This window comes from Sminthopsis crassicaudata, chromosome 2 (genome assembly GCF_048593235.1).
Source record: "Sminthopsis crassicaudata isolate SCR6 chromosome 2, ASM4859323v1, whole genome shotgun sequence".
Classification (NCBI taxonomy): domain Eukaryota; kingdom Metazoa; phylum Chordata; class Mammalia; order Dasyuromorphia; family Dasyuridae; genus Sminthopsis; species Sminthopsis crassicaudata.
In genome coordinates this window covers 278739709-278748931 of record NC_133618.1, presented here as the reverse complement: position 1 = coordinate 278748931, position 9223 = coordinate 278739709, and the positions used below count along the sequence as shown (strand labels likewise).

The 9223-nt window shown below is 35.2% G+C and overlaps 1 long non-coding RNA gene across 7 annotated transcripts; it reads right to left on the bottom strand.

Moving 5' to 3' along the window:
- Positions 1-207: 207 nt before the first annotated feature.
- LOC141556060 (uncharacterized) lies at positions 208-8354 on the bottom strand. Of its 7 annotated transcripts, XR_012486418.1 has the most exons (10): positions 8227-8354; positions 5459-5556; positions 3752-3877; positions 2772-3044; positions 1729-1876; positions 1396-1499; positions 1145-1294; positions 901-989; positions 660-810; positions 208-530 (listed from the first exon to the last, which is right to left on the bottom strand). It is a non-coding gene; the product is annotated as an uncharacterized LOC141556060 (long non-coding RNA). The 7 variants fall into 7 exon arrangements; XR_012486416.1 differs by lacking the exons at positions 1145-1294; positions 1729-1876; XR_012486417.1 differs by lacking the exons at positions 1145-1294; positions 1396-1499; positions 1729-1876 and having other exon boundaries at positions 2949-3044.
- Between the last annotated feature and the right edge of the window lie 869 nt (positions 8355-9223).

Sequence of the window (9223 nt, the reverse complement as noted above, 5' to 3'; positions counted from 1 at the left end):
TAGTCATCTTTCTCTGGGTGTAGCTGGTCCAACTATTTGGTTCATCTCATTGTTGGAGAGGGCCACGCCCATAAGAATTGATCATCATATAGTATTGTTGAAGTATATAATAATAATCTGGTCCTGCTCATTTCACTCAGCATCAGTTCATGTGAGTGTTTCTTTGATGTGAGTGTTTCTTTAGACAATCATATCAAAACAACTATATTTGAGATGGTATGTGAAAGTTCTTTATTGCGTGCTTTTGTACTCATTACTCAAAGTATGTCTGTTGATTTCATCTCTTAGTTTCTTGGTGTAGAAGCCTGTAGGGAACATGCTGAAATATCTGTGATTTTCTATTGGGCCCCTTAGGTGGTGATAATGAAAGACCTGAACAGACGTGAGAAGGAAAGAATCAGGAGTATCTTGGGATGTGTCTTTAGTTCTTCAGATTTCATTTGGAGAAGATAGAGACGAAAGGTCTTTCTTTTAAATTACAGTAGCTTTGACGGATGATTTTCTTTTGGCTAAAAAATGTTGTATTCAGTCTGAAAAGAGAAAAAAGGTATCTTGTAAATTGAACAAAAAATAGAATGTTGTTGGGGAAGTAGAGAATAAAGGAAAATATTTTCCTTTAACTTTAAAAAGGCTATTTTCCTAAAAGTTTTATCACCCACCTTCTACTTTCTCATCCAGAGGAAGACCAGTAATTGCCTTCTCTTTTCAGATGTGCATGTACTCATTGATGCTTTTTCGTTGGCTTCTTGAAGGTGACCGCTTTCCAAGAAAATGTTTTCGCTTCCACCAACTTGACAGGATTTTGTCTGCCTAGACATATTGGTAGCATTTCTGCATTTGTTCTGGCTATATGATATTAAAACAAAATCCCCAAAGCCATTCAACAAACTCAAAGTTTACCTCAACTTCTGTGCTTGTATACCAGCCGTAGGATTTATTCCATTTTTACTCAAAAAAAGTTTTCTTCTTGTCTTCTCAGGAATTATGGTCTAATGGAAAAAATTCTAACATTGGAGTCGTCCAAGCATATTTGGGTTTGAAGTGTGTTAAAAGGAGAAAAGCACTGGCTTTTGAGTTCCAGAACCTTGGTTCAAATCTTACATTTGATACTTACTTTGTTTCCCCTTAGGAGAGCCAACCTTACCTCCCCCTGGGCATATTTCCCCTCATCTGTAAAATGTGTTCCACTAGATGGTCTGAGGTCCCTTCCAAAACTCTTGATCTATGTATGAACTATGAATCCTTTATGTCTTTTTGAGCAAGTTGCTTAATTTCTCATTCTTAGTTTCCTCATCTATAAAAGGGAGATAATACCAGTAGTTCCTACCCAGCCTCCCTCCACAGTGGGGTAATGAAAATCAAAGAATAATATTATATGTGAAATACTTTGCCAACCTTAAAACACTAGGCTTGTTTTCTCATTTCCATGCCAGCTAAGATGCAGTAATGTGAGCCTCCAATTAATTAAGTGGCAACTATGGCATAGTACAGCTCTGGGCCTGGAGTCAGGAAGATTCAAGTTCAAATCCAATCTCAAGATATGCACACATACTACATACATACATATAGATGTGTATTGTATGTATATGTATTTATGTGTATGCTTTACACATACACACATAAATACACATGTATATGTAAATACATGCACACAACATGCTGTCACCTTAGACAAATTACTGTCTCAGTTTCCTCAGCTATGAAATGTGTATAAATAATAGCACCTACCTCTTAGGGATTGTTGTGAGGATTCACATCAGAAATTTGTAAAGCACTTAGCCTGACATAGGAGCTTAATACATGCTTATTTCCTCCTTTCTTTCCTTCAATTCTTGCCTCTTCCTTTTAAAAAAATCATTACCATCCTTTTCTCTTCCTGAAAGACATACATACCTACCTCTTTCTGGGATATCTTTGGTTTGTATTAGTCTCACTTTTTTAGTCCATTCTCTAGAATCTTGGAAACTATCTAGACTCCTCTAGATGAACTCATTTAAATTCCATCTTGTTCCTCCTTATTGTGTCATATTTTATTTTTCTTTCTTCTGAAAAACATTTGACCTACCTCCTTTTGGAATATTTTTGGTCTCATTTGTCTCTCTCCAGTAGCAGAATAAATGTTTCCAATTCATCTCTTGAAAGAACTATTCATTCCTTGGGTCTTTGAAAGGTATTCGATTTTCCTGAAAAATTTCACCCTCCACTTCTCTTTGGGTGCTTTCATTATTTGAATCCTCTCTTCCTGTTCTCACCATTAAGAAGCCTTAAAATTGTACCCACTCTTCTGAAGACCATGGTGTCTCCTTGAGACATTTTTCTCCATTAGACTGATTGACAAGTTGTTTCTCTGAAGTACAAAACCACTTTTATCTTTTTTAGAATATAGAAGATTACATACCTTGCCTTTTGAAACACCAACGTTTAAGTAGAAAGCCATGAAAAATAACTAATCCAAATTTCCTTTGGATCATTGATTTAGCTGAACTAGACAAACTCACCTTTCCACCATCTCTGATCTCTGGATTTCATTTGCTCTGATGTTAGATTGCTGATTTTTCTCAAAGAAATAAATTTGAATTTTCAGCCTCCTCTGGACTTTCATTTCCAATCACACTGAGAACTATATTATTGTGTTTACAGGATTGTCTTCCGTGTTAAATACATGATTCATGCTGAATATTTTACATCAACCCTAAATGTAAATTTGAAAGCACAAATATATTCCACAAATATCTACTTGTAATTATAGATTACATTTGGGAACTACTTGCCTGTTTTAAAACTTTCATCAGACTGGAGAAACAAAACTTTTCATGAAGAGTGGAGTTCAAGTATTTTTCATAAGCCACACTAAAAGACCAGGTCCTTCATTCTGCTTTACTGGATTCATCTTTAAAACTGTACCACCTTTCGATTTCAAGAACTGCCTCACTGAAAGAATGACTCACCTTACTTTTTTTTTTTTGGGGGGGGGATATATGACTTGTGATCCTCCTTTTCCTGTCCTTCCTTATTTTAAATGACAAAGCCCTGGATTATGGCCTCTCCATATGCAAAGAAAAAAAAAAAAGGTTTTTAGAGTTTCCTCTTCCTCCAGAAATTTCTCTAGGAGTATTCCTCTCTTAATTCCCTTCTCTCTCTCTCTCTCAGAACTTGGACCTATTATTCCTTTCAAGCTCTTTAGACAGAATCTTACTTCAGTTTACAAATAAATCTAACTTTTGACTATGCTTATTATAGAATGGATTTTGCTTCTGTACCCCTGGGAAATTGGAAGTATTTTATCTCAGTGCATTTCTATTTAAATTAGTTTTAAGGTGATAAACTCTGAGAACATTTAAAAATATTTCTTTTCTGTAATGTAGGGCTCATCTCTTTGGATTAGGTCTTGATCAGTAAACTCAATGGAAATGAAAAAAACATCCTTTCTTTCAATTGAATTGTGAGGGTTAAGTATCTAAATGGGATCTAGTTGCTGTGACCTTTTCCCTTCTTGCCCTACCCTTTAGTTGCCATTCTGGACTTAGCATGAGCCTTGAACTGTTCTTCAATAGACAGCTCATAATATGAAGATGGGGTGTAAGTGAGGGTTTCAGTGTGGCCAGATAGATGGGATCATTTTAGAAAAAGGAAACAGGATGTGAAATGCTTGGTCCTGATAGAGAAAGCCAATACTTCTGGACACTGGTGCCCATTGTGGTGGTCAGGATTGGATCCCTATAAGCCTGAATAAGAGCAGGCAGCCACCTACCTTGGGTAATTTGAGAGTGTGTTGGTTCCCAAATATTTGCTCCTTCACTGACCTGACTCAGTGCCTGAAATTTCGATAACTAAAGCCATCCCTTTAGTTTAGATATTGTTTTCCAGAAGGCAGGACCTGTTAAAATACCCATGTTGACCAAAAGATGTGATATATATATCTATATTGATATAACGATCTACATATTTTGTACCTATACTCTTCATCAATTCCTTAAGACTTTTGTCAGATTAGCTGCTGTTCCTTTTTAAGAACAGGACCCAGAGCAAAGGCGCCATAGAATAAATTGGTCTAGCTTAGGAGAGGGAGAAAGGAACGGTATTAAGAGAAATAAGGGACCATATGGGCAACCAAATATATTTTTGGATTACACAAAATTGGAAGAAATAGTTAAGTTAATGACCTAAATCCAAAGAGAGATGTATCTACAGTCTAGAATTATATGCAGAAATAAGCAAGATAAGAATCTTAAATGAATATTTCATGGATGTGTATTTTTAGGGTTGTGGGCATTCCTTCCAATGATAGAAATTGCAACTCCTTTAGGAATTTAATAGATTGGAAAGTTGCTTGTAGCCAAAAAAGTTATCACACTGTCTTCTAACTTAGTGATGGGCTTCTCTGCTCTGAGCTTAGCTAGGCTGTTCCTTAGACAACAAAATATATCAACTTGATAGGTGAAGGCAGATAGGACTTATGCTCCATGGCTTAATCATCAAGATTCACCTCTTTTCTGTGATGAGGAAGGAGGATTTTAGTAGATGAAAAAATGTAACAGATTTATAGAAATATTAGTAAGAGGTAACAAATACAAATTTCTTCATTGAAGTTAAGAAAAATTAGTTGAGCAGGTGAAGATATCAGTGAGACGAGGTGTTACATTAGAAGTAGTTTGCATAAAACTAAAACTGAAAATTTAGTGAATTACTTGAAATGAAACAATAATGTGATGTGGCTGCTGTGAAAGCTAAAGGAAATATTTTTTTGGCCTCTTTCTAGTATTTTCTAATAAATCTTAAAAATGAGTATTGTTTTCAGAATGTGTAAACCAGAAATTTTGGAATCATTATATACTAAAGCTCTACTACTTATGACTTAAGTAAATAAGCATTTATTAAGCACCAATAGACTGCTCAAACTCTAAAGAGACATGACCACATGACTTTCAGATTTTTAAGTAAAAGCTAAATTATCATGACCTCATTCCAGTTATGTTGTAGAGGGTGGTCTTATTAGAGTATTAATTGTTTGTATTAGGGAGTTGTATTAGAGAGTCTCTGAAAGTCCTTTCCAGTTCTGATATGCTGATGTTATATGAGACATCCTCAGTTAATAGACAAAGCTTATTACTATCCCAGAATGGGTGATGTATATATTGACATAATGAGGGACAAAATATATAGTAGAAATCTTAAGCCACTGAAACTGGATTTTAGAAACATACTTGACCCTTTTCCTTCTTTCATGCTGGATATGTATCAATACAGTTATAAGTATCTATCAGTTAAACCAGTAATGATTGCCTTGCCTCCTTTGCTGAAATGCCACAGGTGAATGCAGCCAAAGTGTAGCACAGTTATTTGCTGTCATAGTGAAAGGAAAGAAGAAGTACAGAAGGGCAGGCTGTGAAAAGAAAATATTCACTTTGGCCTGTAGAAAAGTCCTGGTACACCTTTCTAATGAGATATAAACACTCACCTTCATAGTTTTTCTCATCTGATAAGTAAAATGTCAGAAGTCCTGACTTAAGTCACAAATGTTTTCCCCCCAATATCTGACAGGTCCAGCTTCTTTGCCTTTGAAAGAAATTTAAAAAAACAAAATGCTTGTAACTATTTATATTTGCCTCCCTTTATGACTAAATCCCCACTAGAGTTATGATGTCACAATCTATGACATACCTTAGCCCAAAACCTTTTTGTGCTCTGAGTTTGGGAGTAGGTTTTCTTTACTGGTGTTTAATGTGTTTCCTCCCTTTTAAATTCATTTTGAATCTCTGAGATGATATTTTGATCTTTTTTTGTTGTTGCTGTTAGTCCTATTTTTCCATATAGAGGGATCCTGACAAATCTAAGCATTAAAATTTTGAAATTTCTTCAATTAAGGATCATTAACATAGTAATAGTTTTGATTATTTGATAATATGAGGGAAATAGGAAGTTTTGCAAAAATCCCAGACAGACAAGAATTCATCCTGGCACAGGTGATTAGTATTTTTATTATCTTTACTTTGCTGCCCCCTTAAGAGTGCTAATAAAAAGGACACTATTATTATCATTGTGGCAGTTTTATGAAACTGAGCTTACTCTTTCTACCAGAAATCTTTGTCCAGGGGTGTGGGAAGAAGAGCAGTTTTAAAGCATGGATGGTAAAATAAAAGAAGTGATAATGTAATTGGGGTCAGACGACAGCTCAAATCCCATCTCTGACACCACTTATGTGACCTTGGAAAATAACCTAAAAACATCCTTGGACTACAAGTTTCCCTGTCTATAAAAGGATTTGTAGTAGTTTGTGTCTATTATACTATGATGGAGTCAACCTGAAACTTTTAAGGATCCTTCTGATATGAACAGACAATTCTCAGAGGAAGAAATTGAAACTATATCCACTCACATGAAAGAGTGTTCCAAATCACTACTGATCAGAGAAATGCAAATTAAGACCACTCTGAGATACCACTACACACCTGTCAGATTGGCTAAGATGACAGGAACAAATAATGATAAATGTTGGAGGGGATGTGGGGAAATTGGGACACTAATACATTGCTGGTGGAGTTGCGAAAGAATCCAGCCATTCTGGAGAGCAATCTGGAATTATGCCCAAAAAGTTATCAAACTGTGCATACCCTTTGACCCAGCAGCGCTACTACTGGGATTATATCCCAAAGAAATACTAAAGAGCGGAAAGAGACATATATGTGCCAAAATGTTTGTGGCAGCTCTTTTTGTTATAGCTAGAAACTGGAAGATGAATGGATGTCCATCAGTTGGAGAATGGTTGGGTAAATTATGGTATATGAAGGTTATGGAATATTATTGCTCTGTAAGAAATGACCAGCAGGAGGAATACAGAGAGGCCTGGAGAGACTTAAATCAACTGTTGCTGAGTGAAATGAGCAGAACCAGAAGATCACTGTACACTTCAACAACAATACTGTATGAGGATGTATTCTGATGGAAGTGGAAATCTTCAACATAAAGAAGATCCAACTCACTTCCAGTTGATCAATGATGGACAGAGGTAGCTACACCCAGAGAAGGAACACTGGGAGGGGAATGTAAATTGTTAGCACTAATATCTGTCTGCCCAGGTTACATGTACCTTCGGATTCTAATGTTTATTGTGCAACAAGAAAATGATATTCACACACATGTATTGTACCTAGACTATATTGTAACACATGTAAAATGTATGGGATTGCCTGTCATCGGGGGGAGGGAATAGAGGTGAGGGGGGTAATTTGGAAAAATGAATACAAGGGATAATATTATAAAAATATATATATATATATATATAATAAAAAAATTAAAAAAAAAAAAAAGGATCCTTCTAACATTCATGTACAATGTTATAAACTTCTTTCCCCCAACAGCCTTAGTTAATAGTAATTCTATTAAAGTTTGGTTTTGTGCTAATTACAGAATTAAAAATTTGCATTGGGGGGATATTTTAAGAGAAAATTTAGCCTTGTTTTACACATGAGCAAATTGAGGCTCAAAGAATTTTACCAAATTATACTGACAGATTGATTACTCAGGAGAACTGGTATTTGAACCCTAGTATACTAAGCATAAATAAAATTAATGCTCTTTCCACAATGGGTTATATACATTTACACACACACACACACACACACACACACACACACACACACACACATATAATTATATTTACACCATAATAATAATACATATATATATGTATATATATATATATATATACACACACATATATACTTACATATCTATGTTTCTATAGATGTGAATACACACATACATATACTTGTATACTTGAGATCTAAAAGATGAATTCTTTCTGTATTGAAATCCCTAATCTTTTAAATGTTTTTACCTTACCAGTTGTTTCAAACTGGATTTCTCTCACAAGTATCTTAACTTCAACACATCCAAACTTTATTCATTATCTGTTTCCCCACTTCTCCCTCCACCAATCTATTCCTCCTTGAAAACTTTATTACTGTTAAGGCTTCCACTTTTTACCAGTTCAATTCCATAGCTACCATTCCAATTCAGCCCCTCATCATCTCTCCCCTGGATTATTGTCCAGTTTGTTCTATTCCCAAATTTTAATTTCTCTTGACCAACTTAAATCTGAATAGCACTATGATCATCAAATATTTCTTTTGGATGATCAGAAAAATTTTTAAAATTCCATTTTTAAATGGAAAAGGTTATAGATTTATTTACTAATGAATTACTACTGTATCTCTAAAAACAAACCTTTGTTAATAATATATGTCACCTTCTCTCTTCTGCATTTTGTCCCTCTGACTACAAGTAGCAGCAACCTCTTTCTCTCTTCTCTGAAGACTGGGATATACTTAGATAAGAATGAATGTTAGTGTTCTGTTTTTTTCTTGCCATGGTGATACTTGCTCTTATGATATCACAGGTCAGCCTGCATCACCAATTAACTGCCTACTGGTTGTTTCAAACTGGATTTGCCATAGGCATCTTAACCTCAACTTACCCAAATCTTTACTCAGTATCTCTCTCCCTGCTTTCTCTCTCCCCCAATCTATTCCTCTTTGAAACTTCTCTCTTACTGTCAAAGCTGCCACTGTTATACCACTCCAGTCCCATAGCTACCATCCCAGTTCAATCCCTCATTATCGGTCCCCTGAATTATTGCAATAGTTATCTAATTTGTTTCTCTGCCTCATATATATACCTCTACTTCATTCCACCAATTCATCTTCCATACAGTTTGCTTGCATGTTTTTCTTACCATAATGCATCCTATTCTTTTTTTCCTCTTCAAATGAGCAAAATCCTTTGCCTCCCTCTTACCTCTAGGATTTGCTATGTAATTTTCTTTATAATTTGATCCCTTCCTACTTTCCTAGTTTGATTAAATTTCACCCTTCTCTCTTTTTTCTATGATTTAGCCATTCTGGTGTGCTATTTTTCACTCAAGATCCTCTAGGGATTTCTCATCTATCTATGCCTTTGAACTGGTTGTCTTCCATCCTGGGGATGCTCTTCCTCCTTAACCCTGTTTCATAGAATCTGTAACTCTAAGATTTGGCTCAAACGCCACTTGCTGGAGAGTGTGACATTTAGACTTGATTTTGATTGATTATTGATTAATGGTTAAGAGTTCTAGTTAATCATTGGAATTAGATCAGATTTAATTTAATTACATATACCTCAATAGAATAAATGTAAGAGTTTAGGTTCCCCAATTTTAAAGGCTTCAAATTGATCCTTTCTCATG